Genomic DNA, 19,879 nt, shown 5'->3' with positions numbered 1-19,879 from the left:
CTCTCACGCGGCCAACCTCTGTGTCGCCGGTGTGCACCGTCAACAGTTCTTCCGCCCTGGACGCCATATATGCCTCTTTATATCTCATGGAGCAGGATCCTCTAGTCTCTGCACAGTCTAGCAGTGTGTCTTCGAAGGCTGGCATGCAGTAGCTGCTGAGGTGACACCTCTTCATTTTTTCTCTCCTTCCCTTTTCCCTATCATGACTCTCCTCCGGTGGACCATACGCAGTCCTAGATCCAACAAGGAGGAATTATGGCTGCTCTTGGAATCACATCTTCCACTTGTTCTCTGCCTGCAGGAAACAAAGTTGCATCCTCACAACCGCTTTGACATGGCGCATTTCTTTCTGGTCTGTGGTCTGCTTTGACCTTGCCGTCCCCCCCCCCCCCCTCTCCCCCCCCCCCCCCTTGGCTATGGCATTACATGTCTTGGGGGAGTCACGCTGCTCATTTGGGATGACATTCATAGTCATACCATCTCCATGAACACCCAGCTTTAAGCTGTTTCAACCCGCATTTTCCTTCCTTGCTTTACCATTTTCCTTTGTACTGTTTACATGCCTCCGTCATTCAGTGTCACCAGCGCAGACTTCCTCCAGCTTATTGTGCTCAACCCATCTTGCTGCTCGGTGACTTTAACGCACGCCATCCCTTTTGGGGCTCTCCCAGAAACTGTCAGAGAGCTTCTCTTCTCAATCAATTCAATTCAACCTCATCTGCCGTAACACTGGAGCACCCACGTTCTCTTCAGACTCCACACATTCCTATTCCCATTTGGATCTCTCATTCTGCCCATCTTGCCTGTCGTCTTGAGTGATCTGTTCTCTCTGTCACATACTAGAGTTACCATTTTCCGTGTGCTGTCTGTTTGCTGCCTCCAAAGCGAATTGGCAGCTTTCTATGGCCGATTGGAGGCTTTACTGCTCTCTGGCGACCTTCGATGAACAACTGTTCCCCAGTTGTGATACCAGGTTAGAATACTTTACAAACGTTATCCTTACCACCACAGAGCATTCAATTCCCCGCACTTCATCTTTCCCACGCCGTGTCCCTGTCCCTTGGTGTCGTGCCGCGACGCAATTCGCTCGCAGAGACGTGCTCTCCACGATTTTACCATCATCCTACGATGACAAACTGTATTCGTTAGAAACAGTTGTTTGTACAGTGTTGTCGCATTCTTAGAGAAAGCAAAAAAGCTAGCTGGATGTCATTTACCAGTTCTTTTAACAGTTCCAGTCCCTCTTCCATCATGTGGTCCAACGTCCTATGGCTCTCTGGAACCAAGGTCCATTCCTCAATTTCCGGCTTGACCATAGCAGATGATATCGTTATGGATCCCATTGCTATCTCCAACACCTTGGACCGCTATTTTGCGGAGATTTCTAGCTCTACCCACTTTCACCCTGCCTTCCTCCATTGGAAACGACTGGAGGAGGCTCGAGCGATACCCTTCTCTTCTCAGAATCATAAGTGCTATAATGCTACTTTTACTATGAGGGAGACAGATCATGCTCTCATTTCATCCTGATCCTCCACCCCAGGACCGGACGATGTTCACATTCAGATGGTGCAGCACCTTTCTCTTGGGTGCAAGCACATTCTCCTTTATATATACAATCGCATCTGGACAGAGGGCTCATTTTCCATATGCTGGTGAAAAGCCACTGTCATACCGATACTAAACTTGGTAAGGACAGACACCCTCCTTCTAGCTACCGCCCCATTTCTCTCACCAGCTGTTTTTTGCAAGATGATGGAAAATATGATTCCTGCCCAGCTGTTATGGTGGCTCGCAATTTACTAACCGCTGCACAGTGTGGGTTTCGAGTGTGCTGTTCTGCAGTTGGCTATCTCGTCACTTTGTCAACCCGCCACAAGTGGTTTTTTGCGTAAATACCAGACTGTGGCCATGTTATTTGATTTGGAGAAAGTCTGTGCCACCTGCTGCAGGACTGGTATCCTCCATACTGTCTACATGTACGGCTTCCGAGACCACCTTCAGGAATTTTTAAAAGACAGAGTTTTCGAGGTATGTGTGAGTTCTGCCTTGTGGACACATTTATGCAGGAAATCTGTGTGCCTCAGGGTTCCGTCCGGAGTGTCGTCCTCTTTGCTATTGTCATTAACCCTATTATGGCCCGTTTCCCGTCTGGCATCTCCGGCTCCCTTTTCGTTGACGATTTTGCCATCTACTGCCATTCTCCATGGACTTGTTTCCACGAGCGACGTCTTCAGCGTTGTTTCGATCGTCTTTACTAGTTGAGCACCGAGAATGGCTTTCGCTTTTCCACTGACAAAACCATTTGTATGAGTTTCTGGCGGCGCAGTGGGTTTCTTCCACCATCTTTACGTCTTGGGCTGTTGCTCTTCCATTCGCTGAAACTACAAAATTCCTGGGGCTCATGCTCGACAGGATACTTTCCTGGTCCTACCGAGGTTTATTTGGCCTCTTGCTGTGCCCAGTCCGTCAATGCCCTCCGTGTCCTCAGCAGTACTTTCTGGGGAGCAGATCGGGCCACCACACTCCATTTGTAACGGTCCCTTGTCCGTTCGAAAGTAGACTGTGGGTGTCTCCTTTATTCATCTGCACATCCGTCCATCTTAATGTCGTCTCAGTTCAATCCACCATCGTGGCATCTGTTTGGCCACTGGCGCCTTTCACACTAGCGCAGTTGAGTGTATGCAGAAGCCGCTGAACTACTGCTGTCATACCTCCATGATTTTCTCCTCAACGTATACACAAGAAGTTTGTCTGCCATGCCTGGCCACCTATCCTATGTCTCCTTCTTAGATGACTCCTTTGATAGCAGTATGGGACGCAGCCTTCTTCTCAGTTATCTCCTGGAGTTAGCTTTCAGCTATTAGTCTGGCAGTTTAACCTCATGCTACGTGCCACTTTTTCAATGGGTATGAACCCTTAACAACGTTGGCTTCGTATGGCGGCCCTTGTTCACCTTGGACTTCATTTGTTTCCTAAGGACACTATCCACTCGCTCTATCGCTGTAGTTTTCTCGACCTTCATACGGAACTTCGCGATAGTACCTTTGTGTACGCTGGTGGCTCTTGCACTGGTGGTTTCAGGTGTGCCTTCGTCATTGGCACCGACGATTTTCGGTATCGGCTTCTAGAACACTGCTTAGTATTTACTGCGCAGCTCTTCGCCCTGTGTCAGGCCGCCCAGTACATTTGGCGATACAGGCTATTCAATTGTGTCGTTTGCTCCGACACTCTGTGCCCTTCAGAGCCACTGTATGCAGAATACCATCAATTCCTTAGATCACGGCGTCCAGGAAAGCTTTCACTTGTTCACTCTTGATGAAGCCATGTGATGTTTATGAGAGTCCCATGATCACGTCAGTCTAATGGGAAACGAGGGCGCTTAACCTGCTGCCAAGGCTGCAGTCGTCGTACCTTGTCCTGCTAGTTCCTCCATTCCCTCCAATAATCTGTCTTTGCCGTCTGTCAACAGGTGGTGTCACTTTGGCATCACCACTGGTCTTTCTTTCATGGGAACAAGCCCCGGGGAATTAAACCTCCCCTAGCAGCTTCGCGGACCTCTCGGCTCACTCGCCGCGAGAGCTAGGTTGCGTGTTGGGCACTGTCGTTTCAGCCATCGTCATTTAAGTGGTGATCCCCTCCACTTTTTGCTCATTGTCATCAACCTTTTCGGTTGGCCATTTCCTGGCAGAATGCCTTTTTTAACAACGTACGTTCTAATTTATGTTTGTCGTCTGAATTACCGGCCGTTTTAGCGACCGACGCACGGGCGTTTTAGTTTTTCTCCGTCGTAGCAATATGGCGAAGGACATTTAATCTTTATTTCAGGACCTCCTTTGTCTCTATGGCATATTTTATGGACATTTCTCCATTAGAAAGGCCTTGTTTTCATTCGTCTTTCCTTCCATCGATTGGGCTTAACTTGTAGTCGCTTTTAACTCCTTTGTTGTAGTCGTGTTCTACGGGTCTGACATGGCCGCGGATGACCTTAGTTGTTTTTGTGCCATAAAACAAAACAATCGAATGAAATTATATCAATAATTTCAGAGCTAATGGAAAAGACACATCGAGTAACAATACAGAACACCAAATATTCCCACATAGAAGCATTAAAACAAGAAGTTTGGATAATTCATAGCTGGCAGATCTTGTCAGTATAATACAGTATTCATGGGTGAATAGAGGTTTCAGATATATGAGGCGATCAGAGTACAAGTGGCGTAAATCCAAAAAATTCGTGTTTTGAGAACAGAGGCTTTGTACACTATGGATTACATTATCTTTCCCGGAGACTATTTACAAGGGAGCCTCCCCATCTCACCCCCACTCAGATTTAGTTATAAGTTGGCACAGTGGATAGGCCTTGAAAAACTGAACACAGATCAATCGAGAAAACAGGAAGAAATTGTGTGGAACTATGAAAAAAATAAGCAAAATATACAAACTGAGTAGTCCATGCGCAAGATAGGCAACACCAAGGAGAGTGTGAACTGAAGAGCGCCGTGGTTCTGTGGTTAGCGTGAGCAGCTGCGGAATGAGAGGTCCTTGGTTAAGTCTTCCCTCGAGTGAAAAGTTTAATTTTTTATTTTCAGACAATTGTCAAAGTACAGGCACTCACAGATAATCAACTTCATTCTCCAAAATTCCAGGACATGTTCAGATTTGCTTGGACATATGCAGGATTTGACGGTCTACACACGGAAAAAATTGAAAACGTTAAAACATGTTTTGACAGAGGGAAAACTATGCTACTATGAAACTATTACATTCATTTGTTGCAGTTTATGTGACAAACTCTTGTTTTTGGGAGTGATTATTACATCCACAAGAAAACCTAAATCGGGCAAGGTAGAAGAATCTTTTTACCCATTCGCCAAGTGTACAAGTTAGGTGGGTCGACAACATATTCCTGTCATGTGATGCACATGCCGTCGCCAGTGTCGAACAAAATATATCAGACGTGTTTTCCTGTGGAGGAATCGGTTGACTTATGACCTTGCGATCAAATGTTTTCGGTTCCCATTGTAGAGGCACGTCCTTTCGTCTACTAATCGCACGGTATTGGGGTGCGGTCGCAAAACACAGACACTAAACTTATTACAGTGAACAGAGACGTCAATGAACGAACGGACAGATCATAACTTTGCGAAAATAAAGAAAGTAAACATGAAAATGAAGAAGGTTAACGACTTGAACCAAGGACCTGTCGTTCCTCAGCAGCTCACGCTAACCACGGGACCACGGCGCTCCTCAGCTCACAGTATCCTTGATGTTGCCATCTTGCGCATGGACTACTCAGTTTGTATATTTTGCTTATTTTTTCATAGTTCCACACAACGTCTTCCTGTTTTCTCGATTGATCTGTGTTCAGTTTCTCAAGGCCTATCCACTGTGCCAACTTATAACTAAATCTGAGGGGGGGGGGGTGCGATGGGGAGGTTCCCTTGTTAGTAAATTAAGCCCCTAGTTGAGCTTTGTGGTGCCAGATGGCAGCACTTTACTTGGCAACTGAAACAGCTGTTTATTGTTTCGAACGCCAAGTGAAGCAGGTCAACACTTTCAAAGTTTTCCAGTTGCGTTACATCAAAGAATCGTTACTATGGACAAAGGGGACTTTTCAGAAGAAAATGAAGGTAAAGAAATGTAATTAAGAACGTACTGAGAAACAGAGGCCACATTTTTATCACTTATACTATTTGTATACTAGGTCTGACAACAACATACCCGTTTTTGAAGCCTCTAATGGAATATAATTTCTCTAGAATTTTCTTTGGTGTTTGTAATAGCTATTTTTATTATAGTTTTTGTTATACGGCTGAGAGAGAGGAATTGTAGAGAATAGTCGGTCACCATTAAAGGGGAGAGAGGAAGAAAAAGTACATGAAATGTGGAGACCTGGAAGACCAACTAAAGGGAAACTCTCCGAAATACAAGACAAGAGTAGGCCTACTAAAAAGAAAAGGAAAATTGGTTTCAGGAAATGTTTTACCAACAGAATCTCTGCGCACCGATTGAAATACTCCACAGGAGTAACAGAGATCAATCTAGGACAGTGTTTGATTCTTTTTGGAACCTGGGTGGCTATTCACAACAAACTATTTATCTTCGGGCAACAGTGCAGTCATTCAGTGTGCAAAGGAGACTGCCACGAAATAATTCTGGAAATTAGAAATCAACGTCATTTAAGTATTTGCTAGGGGTGGAAAACCAAAGCGTCCAGGTTTGTAAAGCATTATTTCTGAACACATTTCAGATATCCAATGGGCTACTTTACCATTGCATATCAAAGCTGGACGTTTCTGCAGTAGTTGACCCCAGACAATAAAAGTTATGACATGGATGTATGGTACATAAAAAATCATTTCCAACCTATAAAGGTCATTACACAAGAAACAAAAATTCTTAAAGAAATTACTTGAACGCAGATTTTTCTATTTCCAAAATGTACAGCGTGTTAGTCCAGGAATGCCCAGTGGGTGCTGAAGATGATCTCTGACGAATGACTGCTCAGAAGCAGAAATTCATACCTACCAAATAATGCCAACTTTGGATTAGTAAGAGCAAAGGGTAGAAAAGCAATTAATATTTATTTGCTAAATGACTAGATAACAATTATGAAAGAATCCAAGAAGGAAAAATTCGTTTAAAACAGTTCACATGATGCGTACTGACTTTTTGTCCATGAAGAAATAGGGAACAGTAATTGTAAACGTGAACAAAGCAGTTGATGATAGTCACAAAGTGAATTGGCTAGACATGCAGTGGTTGAGGAACGAAAAGGGATGTACATATTCACTAAAATACAAAAACAACCTTGATGCTGACATTCAGTTCCATGAACTTAGTTTGTCAAAGAAAGATAAAGGAAGACGGGTACGTCAGCTACCAGAACAAGACATTCTCTACCAGCAGAAACATACAGTTACGGACACAAAGAAGGATATGTTGTGTTTACTGCCTTTTATTCCTCCCATTCAGCACCAATTCTTCAGACATATTCAATGCGTTGCAAACACAAGTCACAAAAGTTTTGATGAAACTGATGCTGAGTCTTATGGCAATGATGAATTGAATTGTTCTGTGTGTTGATACGTACATAAATGGAAACAAAACAAGAAGGGATATGGAAATATTAGACATTGGATTGTTATATTGTGTACTGTTTTTTTTTCTATAATTTTCGGGAGACTAGTAAGCAAGTCCATATTTTACATTCCAAATATTGTTACAGTCTCCAATGCTTCTTCTTTGTACTCCATTTTGTATCTAACAAGTAAAGTACAGTTGTCTGTTTCAAAATAAAGTGAATTTATGTTTGTAAAGTGAATGCTGTTTTTTTTATATCCATGTATCTTTATCCATCAATATCTCAGTAACATTTTTCTGGACTTGCACCACTTGTATTCTGAATACCTCTTATATTAATGGTTATAGATACATATTCCAAATTCACATTGGGTCTGCCTGTTAAAGCAAAGATTGGTTATGTTGCACATATGTGTGAACATCTGGTGCAGACAGAAATGAACATATGCTTACATAATCTGTGAACCAATTGTGGTGATGAATTCTAAAATAAGTATATCAAGACTGTAGTCAATTGGTATGGAATATGACACTACTTCGTATTTTCACATTTGGAACCAAGTATTGTTGAACATTTGAACAGAATGATAATATCACATATGTGGGAGAAATTCTCTCATGTGTTCTATATCTTCATTTCTAGATATCGAATCACTATGAAGTCTCAACCCAGTGGCTGCTGAAGGTGATCCCTGGCGAATGACTGCTCAGAAGCAGATACGTGAGTAATAATTCTTTCTTTATTCTACAGTAATAATATTTTTTGTTTTTACTTATGAGATGCTTTTGTTCGTAGGTGTGCATGATGAGAATATCAGTTTTAAGACACCACTATCACCCGCTGGTGCATCGGCGTTTGTATTGTAATTTGGGAGTGAATTGTGTCAGACACTTTCCCCAGCCAGTGCCACACACCTCTGTCACTCATGCTGAATACTCTTCTAATGCATGTTGATTATGGGCTGCTGGATGTATATTTTGGCAATGAGCACAACAAACATTTTATATGTAAGTACCCAAACATTATCTTCAATAATGGCATACTGTCTACTATTACCATTATTATTATTGTTGTTGTTGTTGCTATTATTTATTTCTGAATCATTAGATACGAATCAATTTTGTTCTTCTCTTCTGAGCAGAGTAATTGGGAAATGGCGGTCTTATGGCCTCTACACGGCGTGGCCCCCTCACTGGCAGCCTTGGCCTTTGAGTTGGTTAGCCCGACTGTTGGTAGTGGCTGCACCTGCACTAGTGGCCGGATCGTCATGAGCAGCAACACCGTCTGCAGAACCTGGGCCATCGATGTGGGGTCAATGTAGTAATAGTGGCTCTCTGCCAGCAGCAGCCCAGCCGCCTGTTCAGACAGTGAAGATGAGGATGTACAGGTATGTCTCACAGAATTACCATTTACATTTATTCAAGGTGCATTTGGAGACAGGATCTTGATTACTCACATCAGTAACATGCTCGGTATCAAGACCAGATTTTTATTATGAATGGGTGTCCGCCTGTTCGATAATGTGGGGTACCTCAGTTTCTAAATGGTTAGTGATTGTACACTGAAGCTGAGATGATACAGAGCCCGCTCTCTGTAGAGTTCTGTGTTTGGACTTACATGTACACTGCCCTCCTTAAGTGTGGAAACGCCTAGTGATTATGGACAATTGAAAGGAAAAACATTATAAAATTGCGTTTTATTATTTTCTACATGTCTATTAAGCTCGAACAATACATAGACAAAAGGAAATATTAAATTTTAGATTCGTCAAAATAGCAACCCTTTGCTTTAATCACTGGCTTGCATACTTTCGGCATGCGATGGGTCAATTTTGCCAGAATTTCAGTTGGAATTACCCCCCCAGTTCTTACTGCAGGGCCTCACAAGTGTGTCCCACTCATGAGTAGCTGTTTTCGTATCCTTGTGTCTAACTCGCCCCATATTCCAACACAAGCAGGATGTATGTTTTGGGTTGTCGTCTTGGTTTGTCACTGTAGAATGGCGTGATAATCCATTTGGGCCATTTTTCCACCTAATTTCACGAATTCTCTGACTTTATTCTCTCTGGAAGACCCCCATACCATCACGGAACCCCCTCCAAGTTTCACAGTTGGAATTACACACTAAGGATTCAAGCGTTCATAGGCTAAATGGCATTTACTTCCAAGTACATCTTATTTGGATTCATGAGTTAGTAACACTTTCACAATCCCATGCTGTCTAATGATCGTGCGTCATAGCCCATTGAAGTCTTTCCTTCTAGTTAACAGGGTGTAACAGTGGTTTCCTTGGTGCTACATAACCCTTGAGATTTTCTGCCAGGCACTGTCTCACTGTTTACTCATTCGCTGGTGCATTCCTAGTTGTATTTAGTTCAGCAGTCAATTAACAGACAGTTTTGAACCTGTGACATTTACTAGTCACTATCAAATTCTTTTGCCATTGTTCAGTATTTTCCTGTGTGCTCCTGAGTGAGGATGGTAATAATAGGAGTCTGTACCTTGATGCTGGTGTATGGTCTTGACAGCTGATGATGAAAATCTTCAATTTCTGTTATATTTATCAAGCACTATTGCCTTCTTGGTGTAAAGTAATCATCTTTACCACTGATTCATAAGAAATCTAGCACTTGTTGCCATGTTTTTCAGTCACTTTTGCTGCATGTACTACCTTTTTTTGCAGTGTGACATACCTTCATAAAAACAGAACTACAACTGAACGACTGCTACGGTCACACGTTCGAATCCTGCCTCGGCCATGGATGTGTGTGATGTTCTTAGGTTAGTTAGGTTTAAGTAGTTCTAAGTTCTAGGGGACTGATGACCTCAGATGTTAAGTCCCATAGTGCTCAGAGCCATTTTTGAGCCACAACTGAACAGAACTGTAAACAAGGTACCTCTACACGATCGTGCCATCTACTAGTGCAACCTGGCGTGTTTAATGGAACTGCTTCTACAATACAATACTGTATTATTATTAATCGTTCTTTGAGCATACTATTCAGTATTCTAACCAATAACTTACATAGATCACTCTCATCTTGCTCTGTTCTGATACTTGGGATAGTTTTTCAAACTTATGGAGGGCAGTGTAAATGTGTATGATTAAATACATGAGGGTCCTTACATATCTGCCTTCCAAAGGATGTAGCTGATAAAAGGCCATTATTAATGTCCAAAATAAAAACTGGTATCTCTTTCTGTGGTCACTTCTGGCTTGCAAAAGAAATTATGAGAAAAATGCTTGCCTTGTTGAAGCAATATACACAGTGATTGTAATTAAAGTTAAACTCTCAAACTGCTGTAGAATAACACCACTGGTCTGACTGACGTCAAATTGCAGCGGAATATTATCAGAGAAGGGAGAAAATGTATGTCACAAGAAAAATGAATATTTACAAAATGTAGCTGTAGATGGCACTGTAAGCATGATAATTTAATAGTGGTCAACTACAAATGACAAATTAATCATACAACAATGCCTAAGGTGTACGTTTGATGTTAAACAAACTGTACTACTCAGTGTCCATGGGTGTACAGGTGTGATATTGTTAATTACGTTAGCCCATCCACCATGGCAAGGTCATATCACATCGGATGGGAAAAATCAGTTTTCAGTTGTCCAGAGGTCAACAACCCGCATAAAAAACATCAATCACATTAGTTTTTAATTGTCATGAGGCCAAAAACCGCATAAAAAGCAGCAATCAAAATCAAATCAGATTATTAATTTCCCTGTGACTGGTGCAAAACATGTTCAATATTCTGTCCATTGTTTTCTGCAACAAGTTGAAATTGAGAAACACCATGTTCCACAACTGATAGAAGTGTTTCCGGGGTCACATTCATAATGTGTTGCATAGTGTGTGCCTCCAGTGCAGCTAAGTTTGCAGTTGGAACACTGAACACATCTTTCAGATAGCCTCACAGCCAGAAGTCACACGGATTAAGTCAGGTGATTGGGACGGCCAGACTGTAGGGAAATGATGGCTGATAATTCTAGCATTTCCAAAATAGCACTTCAGCAGCTGCTTAACTGGTTTTGCAACGTGCGGAGGTGCACCATCTTGCATAAAAATGATCACATCCACGCTCTTGGAGGGGTTGCACAGAAGACACTCATAGCACTTACCAGTGACTCTACAGGTAACAGGACCGGAAGCATCTGTCTCTTCGAAAAAATATGTCCCTTTGATAAATGATGCTGTAAACCCGCACCACACAGTGGTACTGGTTGATTTGCGTGTGGATTATCCATTGCCCAAATTTGACAATTCTGTGTATTCACATATCCTGTCAGATGGAAGTGTGCTTCGTCTATCCACAAAATGTTCCACAGCCAATCATTGTCCACTTCCATGTGAGCAAGAAATTCTAAAGTAGAGGAGTCTCTTGCTGGCAGGTCAACAGGAAGCAACTTGCGCACATGGGTAATTTTGAATGGATAGCAAAGAAGGATATTTGGTGCGATTTTACACACCATGTTCACGGGTATTTCCATTGTTCAGGCAATTCTCCATGCACAACACGTTTACACACCACCACTCATCTCCTCCTGCATTGCTGTGGCCACTGCTTCCACTGATGTTAAATCAATTCGTTTCCTCCCTCTACCAGCTTGCACACCAAAAGAACCTGTCTTTTCAAATTTCTGAATCATTTTCTCCAGACCTTTGGCAGTCATCGGACAAGTGCCTTTTTTCAAACCCTTCCGTGTCTGGAACTTCTGCAGAGTGACATGTGCACAGTCATCATTCTTGTAATACAGCTTTACAAGCAGAGTGAAATCCTGCATTGAGACAGTCATGGCGAACTTCGTGGACACGAAAGGAGGAAAAGCCATGTACTCGGCTTGTTTATACCAACGTTTTATTCCTGTCTATGCATAACCCTCCTATCAGTCTGAATGCTCGACATATGAACAAACACATCCATTACATATTGTATCATAAACTGAAACTGTTTTTTGACAACAAAACTCCCCTGGAAGTTTCATCTATAATGTCTGTCAGTTTCCTACTTTTCTCAACAAACATAAACCCGTACTGTGTATAACCCCAGTGATCTGTGCAGACGTTTATAAATTCCTTGAACGTATTGTTGGTACTGGCATGTACCCGGTAAATGCGTTTTAAATTTATAATGTGCTGTTTGAAAGTGATTTTGTGGTTAGTGCTATCATGGATCAACAGCTTTGGAATCAATGAATATGTCTAGCTCAAATAAAATACATTTGCTTTTCCATTATGGCAGACTGATAAAACAGGACAGGTGGTGAATTGTGGCAGAGCTAATATCAAACTTTAATGCTAACAAGGGAACCTCCCCATCGCACCCCCCTCAGATTTAGTTATAAGTTGGCAAAGTGGATAGGCCTTGAAAAACGGAACACAGATCAATCGAGAAAACAGGAAGAAGTTGCGTGGAACTATGAAAAAAATAAGCAAAATATACAAACTGAGTAGTGCATGCGCAAGATAGGCAACATCAAGGATGGTGTAAGCTAAGAGGCGCCGTGGTCCCGTGGTTAGCGCAAGCAGCTGCGGAACAAGAGGTCCTCGGTTCAAGTTTTCCCAAAAGTGAAAATTTTACTTTCTTTATTTTCGCGAAGTTATGATCTGTCCGTTCGTTCATTGACGTCTCTGTTCACTTAATATGTTTAGTGTCTGTGAAAGGATGTGCCTCTCCAATGGGAACCGAAAACATTTGATTGCAAGGTCATAGGTCAACCGATTCCTCCACAGGAAGACACGTCTGATATATTCTATACGACACTGGTGACGGCATGTGCGTCACATGACAGGAATATGTTGTCGACCCACCTAACTTGTACACTTGGCGAATGAGTAAAAAGATTCTTCTACATTGCCCGATTTAGGTTTTCTTGTGAATGTGATAATCACTCCGAAAAAAGTGATGAAAACATAACGGACGGACAGATAATAATTGTCTGAAAATAAAAAATTGAACTTTTCACTCGAGGGTAGACTTAAACCAAGGACCTCTCTTTCCGCAGCTGCTCATGCTAACCACGGGACCACGGCGCTCCTGAGCTCACATTATCCTTGATGTTGCCTATCTTGCGCATGGACTACTCAGTTTGTATATTTTGCTTATTTTTTTCATATTTCCACACAACTTCTTCCTGTTTTCTCGATTGATCTGTGTTCCGTTTTTCAAGGCCTATCCACTGTGTCAGCTTATAACTAAATCTGAGGGGGGTGCGATGGTGAGGTTCCCTTGTAAGCATAGTCCAAGTGAGTCTGAACACAAAGTGCACCAAAAATTCCTAGTGATGGTCCCTTGCAGCTGACGGCCCATGCATGTGCCAATGTTAACACCACAACATTAGCAACTGTGACAGAAATGGGCACACAACTGTTGACTCTGGGTGCTGGTGCAGTGGTAGAGTACTGCATGGTCTGATGAATCCTGATACCTTCTTCATCATGCTGATGGGAGGATGTGAATCCGTCATCTTCCAGGGGAACAGCTGTGGGGCAGAGACAAGCTGGTGGTAGCTCCATTACGTGCTGGGGAACATTCATGCGGGCATCCATGGGTCCAGTGGAGCTCATGCAAGGCACGATGACTGCCAGAGAGTATCGTACATGGGTTGAAGACCAGGTACACACCATGACAATCATGTTTCCTGACAGCAGTGGCATTTTTCAGCAAGATAATACACCATGTCACAAGGCCAGAAGTATGTTGGAGTTGATCGAGGAACTCAGTGGTGAGTTCTAATTTGTGTGCTTGTTCCTTCCCCCCTCCCCTCCCCCCCCTGCCAGCTCGCTGGATTTGAACACGATCATACACATTTGAGATGTGATTGAATGTGGCGTCAGAGCTCATCGCCATCATCCTACTCAGAATTTAGGTGAATTAGGTGACTTGTGTGTGCAGATGTGATGCCAGCAACCCAACAAGGCCACATTGCTTCTGTACTATGAAGCTTCACTGCTGTTATCAGTGCCAGAGGTGGACATACTGGCTGTTAGGTAGGTGGTCATAAGGTCCTGGTTAATCAGTGTAAATAATACAAATGTGACTTACTTCATGCTTTTTTATTTTTATAAACTCGTACATGTTGCTGGGTATGCAAACAAATGGAACTTCATGCCAGGATGTGGCACAACTGCATCATACATTGTTCCATCCATTTACAAGCTGCAGGTATCGTGAAAATGAGCAACTGTTTCCTCCAGTGGGGGTGGGGTGGGGTGGGGGGGGGGGTGTTTGCTGTGCTGGCTACAGTAAAATCTGTTAATGGTTGGTTGCCAGCTGAATCTGTGGCCAGTGCCTACTGGATTGCATAACTACCATACGTTAAGTTCTTGAAGGTAGTTTCCTGCAAGTACATACATTCACTCTCATTAGAGAGTTTTACTGTTCGGATGCCTCCCTGTAACTATATGGTTGCCCAACACTACTTACTGCGACTGTATGATTCCACAGAAGATTGATTCCATCTGCATTGAGTTAACAAACAGGCAGTTCCATTCATCTCTGGAAAGTATTACTTTGGGGTCACTATATTTGGGGTTAATTTTTCTGACTACATTAATTGTATCAGCACTAATACTTACATGACTGCATACTTGCTGCACAGTGAGTAGCTGAAATGTAGGACATGACTTGTTGAAGTTCACTTGTTCACATGACAGCAGTTGAACTATCATTACCTGCTTATGTAGATTTTTCACTAGCAGTGTTGCAGCATTTGAAGCATATAAATGTAAGTGTGCAATGAGCACAGCAGTCAGTTTAAAGTCACAGTAGCAATGTTGTTGTGTTTCTTGATGCTTGAATGTCACACTGTAGGATATTCGCTCTCACCATTAACTTTTGTGAATGTGGTGAATGTATTACTGATGTGAGTGCAGATATATCTCGTAGTGGATTCAAATCTCTGCTGCTGCTGTAGGGTGATGACAATGGTGAAGGAAGGACCCCAGTATTTATGGCAGAATCACCTTAGCAGAATGTGTAAACTGTGCTACAGCAAATTATTACTGCAGAATGGTGCACACTGGTTCCATTTGAAGTTTATGGAGTAACTATTCTATACGTGCTTCGTGTAAAATCTAAAAATGTGTGTAAGGTGCACTTTGATGTTTATGAAAAACTTGGAAAAAATGGCAGTGTCCGAATGCTGTTGATTATCTATTTCCCGTGTAAGTTTTACTATGATTGTGTGATGTCCTACATGGATTTCATTTGTTACTTCAAATGTTCAAAAATAATACTGTTATTTCTAAATGTGGAGCCTACTGTAAGCACACTTATGTGAATGGGCAGTGTCAGATTGATGGACCACCGTCCATTAAAATGCATTTTGTAGAATATAGAGAAAAAAAGCAATAAAAAGTCCTTATTACAAGTGGTTTTTCTGTTCATAAAATGTATGTGATGAGCATAGGTAAAATTAGTCTGTCATGTGAATAGTACTGCTGATGCTACATATAAATCTAGTATTATACCGACTGAGCTTTAATGATCTCACATGATATTCACATATAATTTTAATGCATACAATATAATGCATGATTTATCTTGGGGGGGATTTTTCAATGTGTTAGCCATTCAGATGATAAAGCTCATCTGGGGCTCATGTTAAACCCAATTATATAAGCATTTGTTGGTGTCTGCAGAGTGCTGCCCTTAATCACTCTCTTGAAATCAGAGATCCTATAATGGAAGCATACTCTCACTCTCATAAAAGACAAAGTATGCTTACATGTCTTTGTGGCATCAGCTGCACTGATATGTACAGAATGGATTTTCAAATTGAAAATTACATTGTGATTCATTTCTTCTTCTTCTTCAATTAGTTCATTATGCAGGGTGAAGCAAAATTCGCGCACTCCGCCTTTGCAGTGCGACACCTCACATTCCAGCGATAAAAAAATGTCTGTCACAAAATTTTGTCTGGCAAGTACTTCAGGCAGAAAAAGGGCGTTAAAGAGTGACAATCTGGCAACACTGTAGCCACATGTATGGTAACTATCTGTATCAGTACATGTTAGTCGTACTGTACTGTTGGTGCAGTGGGTAGACTTTTGGGTTAGCATGCACGAGGCCAAGGGTTCGATCCTGGGTTGGGGTGCGTTTGTTTACTTGCTAATTTCATTCTGGCATTTCATACTGTAATATACACTGTTTCTTAGATCACATGTATCCTAAATTTACAACATTTTGTAATGAACGTAACAAATATGTGGTTAGACAAACAAGAAATAGACAGTTCAAACAAATGACCTGTCATAGGAAAGAATAACTACAAAAACAGTATCAATTTCGAGATGGTAAAGATGATAGCACAGTACGATAACACATCATCTACTTGTCATTTATACTGCCTGTAATATGAGTGCTCAGATGTCGCACATTAGCAACCAGTGACCATAATAATGTCCATATTAATGACTGCATGAACATCACAACTGAATACATTGTCCTCACAACAACAGATGCTCAAAATGTCCAGACATTGCACAAATCGCTGAATCATACGGGTTCCTTCGAGTGGCCTCACAGGAAGAAATCCAGGGGATTTAGATTAGGTGAATGCGATAGCCATATGACTGGACCTCCACATCCGAGCCATTTCCCTGGAAATGTTCTGTCCATAAACTGTCGCACACCAAGTGTTGAGGTGCACCATCATGTTGGAACCATATCCTCTACCGAACATGTGGAACATCTTCCAGTGCATCAGGCAGATACTTTGAGAGGAATGTATGATACCTTCATGCAGTCAACCAGTCAGGCAACATGTATGTTCCCAAACACCTGTTGCCCAATAAGCTGGCCCAGATGTTGATGCCAAAAACGAACTTGTGTCCACGGTCATGGGTGACATGTGGGCATTGTGCATATTGAAGACATCCTCACGAGGGACTGATGCTTCATCCAACTATATTATGGTGTTCACAAAGTCATTGTTGGCATCCTGTTGTTGTTGTTGTTGTTGGGACCATTCACAGAACTGCATGCGCTGATGGCGATTTGCAGGATGTAGGTGTTGCATGAAAGTATACTCATGAGAGTGCAGTGCACGCTCGAGCAACAAGTTAGTGACCGTGCGTTGTGAGACACGAAGATGCCTTGCTACGCTACGTGTACTTCGCTAAGGTTCTTGGTGTATAACCTCCAGAATAACTTCCTCAGTAGCTGGAGTACAGCGAGTCAGTGGATGATCTATGTCATGCGATGGTGGAAGGAGAGAACCTGACTCCCAAAGGTGCAGCTCCAGATGACGAAACACATTTTTATCTGGATAGCATTGATGAGGATATCTAGCAGCATATTCATGAACGGCAACACCAGCCCAGTTATCAGATGCGCCAAGGACCAGAAGTATATCCACAACTTCATCGTCTGTGTTTGCCATATATCTGCCACACTGGTTTAGAGGTTTGCAATGAGAAGATTTGATATGTGTATGCATGTACATTGGAGTCTGTCACAGGCATGTTACTCCACTCGCAACTAGTTCTTGTCTGGTGGACAGCACACACAGTATAAACACGCTGTCAGTCCTGCGCGCTATTTCACCTAACATACATTACCCCTCTGACAGATATTATTCTGCATGATTAATCCCGACACCGCTAATTGTGAAATGTTCAGTTTCGAATTGCACTGTTTCCCTAACAGTAATAGACGTGATGTTTCCACAATCTCATCAATAGAATAATAATAATAATAATAATAATAATAATAAACCCCGTGGAGGCCCGGGAAAAGAATAGGCCTCCGGTATGTTCTGCCAGTCGTAAAAATCGTCGAAAAGAACGGACCACTAAGAGGGCTAACCCCCCTTTTAGTGTGATTTGTTGGTTCAGGACAGAACTAAAGAAGCCTCGGACAAGCGCCGTCATGGTCGGGGACGACGTTTGAACCCTATGCCCGCCCACAATGGTAACGACACTGCTAGCCAACTGGAAAATGATTTAAATCCAAATAGAGGTGTTTTGCAGGATATGCTTCCTGCAGCCACCCTAGAAGGAAAACAAAGACAGAGGATGAGATGGTCAGATGAAGTTAATCGACACCTCATGTTCTGTTATTACCAAGCAACAAACCTAGGAACCAACACAACTGGATACAGATCACAAGTATACACAACATTTATTACCAGATACCCAGAATTAAAATTTTTGCATAACAACGGCTAGCTGATCAGATTAGAGTAATAAACAAAAATAACAGGATACCCCAGTCAGAATTAAAAAATATCAAACAACAAGTACAACAAATACCGGAACAAAATAATGTGCAATCAGAAGAAGAATAAAATACAGTAATGGACTCAAACATCCCAGAGCAAACAAACAAAGTAAAACACGCATCAATTAAACAATCAGAGGAAAACGAAATCTTCAGACAGCCACCAGAACAAGCACAAATAGAACTCAAAGTAACACACATGTTAGATATAGAAGAAAAATTTCAGCTGACATATATAGAATACAAAGACACAAATACAGACATTAGACCATTCTTGCATGGACCACCAAATAACCCACAAGTCAAAATGACAATAAAAACTATAAACACAATCATACACAACAAAATAAATGAAAACACAACTATGGAAGAGTTACAACTACTGGTTTATATAGGAACACTCACTAAACTAAATATACACACTAGGCAGAGATCAGAACCAACCAACATGCAGAAGAAACCCACAAAACCAGCATGGCAACACAGGCTACAGATCAGAATAGAAAAACTGAGAAAAGACATCGGACAGCTAACACAATTTATAGGAAATGAAATGTCAGAAAAAAACGAAAAAGGTTAGGTAAAATCTCACAACAAGAAGCAATAGAGCAATTAGATGAAAAGAAACAGAAATTACAAGCATTGGCCAAACGACTTAGAGGATACAAAAAAAGTGAAAATAGAAGGAAACAAAACCAAACATTCAACACAAACCAAAAGAAATTTTACCAGACAATAGATAACACACACATTAAAATGGACAATCCACCAAACATAACAGACATGGAACACTTCTGGAGCAACATATGGTCAAACCCGGTACAGCATAACAGGCATGCACGGTGGATACAAGCAGAAACAGATACATACAAGATGATACCACAAATGCCTGAAGTGATAATTTTGCAACATGAAGTCACCCAAGCAATTAATTCTACTCACAATTGGAAAGCCCCTGGTAAAGATAAAATAGCAAATTTCTGGCTAAAGAAGTTCACCTCAACACATTCACATCTAACTAAATTATTTAACAGTTACATTGCAGACCCATACTCATTCCCTGATACACTTACACATGGAATAACTTATCTGAAACCTAAAGATCAAGCAGACACAGCAAACCCAGCTAAATATCGCCCCATAACATGCCTACCAACAATCTACAAAATATTAACTTCAGTCATTACACAGAAATTAATGACACATACAACACAGAACAAAATTATAAATGAAGAACAAAAAGGCTGTTGCAAAGGAGCACGACGATGTAAAGAGCAACTGATAATAGATGCAGAGCTGATATATCAAGCTAAAACTAAACAAAGGTCACTACAGTACGCATACATTGATTACCAAAAAACTTTTGATAGTGTACCCCACTCATGGTTACTACAAATATTGGAAATATACAAGGTAGATCCTAAATTGATACAGTTCCTAAACATAGTAATGAAAAACTGGAAAACCACACTTAATATCCAAACAAATTCTAATAATATCACATCACAGCCAATACAGATTAAGCGTGGAATATACCAAGGAGACTCATTAAGTCCTT

General features: G+C 41.7%; 1 long non-coding RNA gene across 1 annotated transcript in view; it reads left to right on the top strand.

Annotated features, from left to right (window-relative positions):
* The first annotated feature begins 7,726 nt into the window (after positions 1 to 7,726).
* The window catches only part of LOC126183639 (uncharacterized), a 30,505-nt gene continuing 18,352 nt past the window's right edge, over positions 7,727 to 19,879 (top strand). The window contains exons 1-3 of the long non-coding RNA XR_007536784.1: positions 7,727 to 7,807; positions 7,883 to 8,094; positions 8,229 to 8,474. This is a non-coding gene — a long non-coding RNA (uncharacterized LOC126183639). The remainder of the gene's footprint in view (positions 7,808 to 7,882; positions 8,095 to 8,228; positions 8,475 to 19,879) is intronic.

Source organism: Schistocerca cancellata, chromosome 4 (genome assembly GCF_023864275.1).
Source record: "Schistocerca cancellata isolate TAMUIC-IGC-003103 chromosome 4, iqSchCanc2.1, whole genome shotgun sequence".
Classification (NCBI taxonomy): Eukaryota; Metazoa; Arthropoda; class Insecta; order Orthoptera; family Acrididae; genus Schistocerca; species Schistocerca cancellata.
The sequence above is the reverse complement of the archived record's forward strand: the minus strand, read 5'-3'. Positions and strand labels throughout refer to the sequence as shown.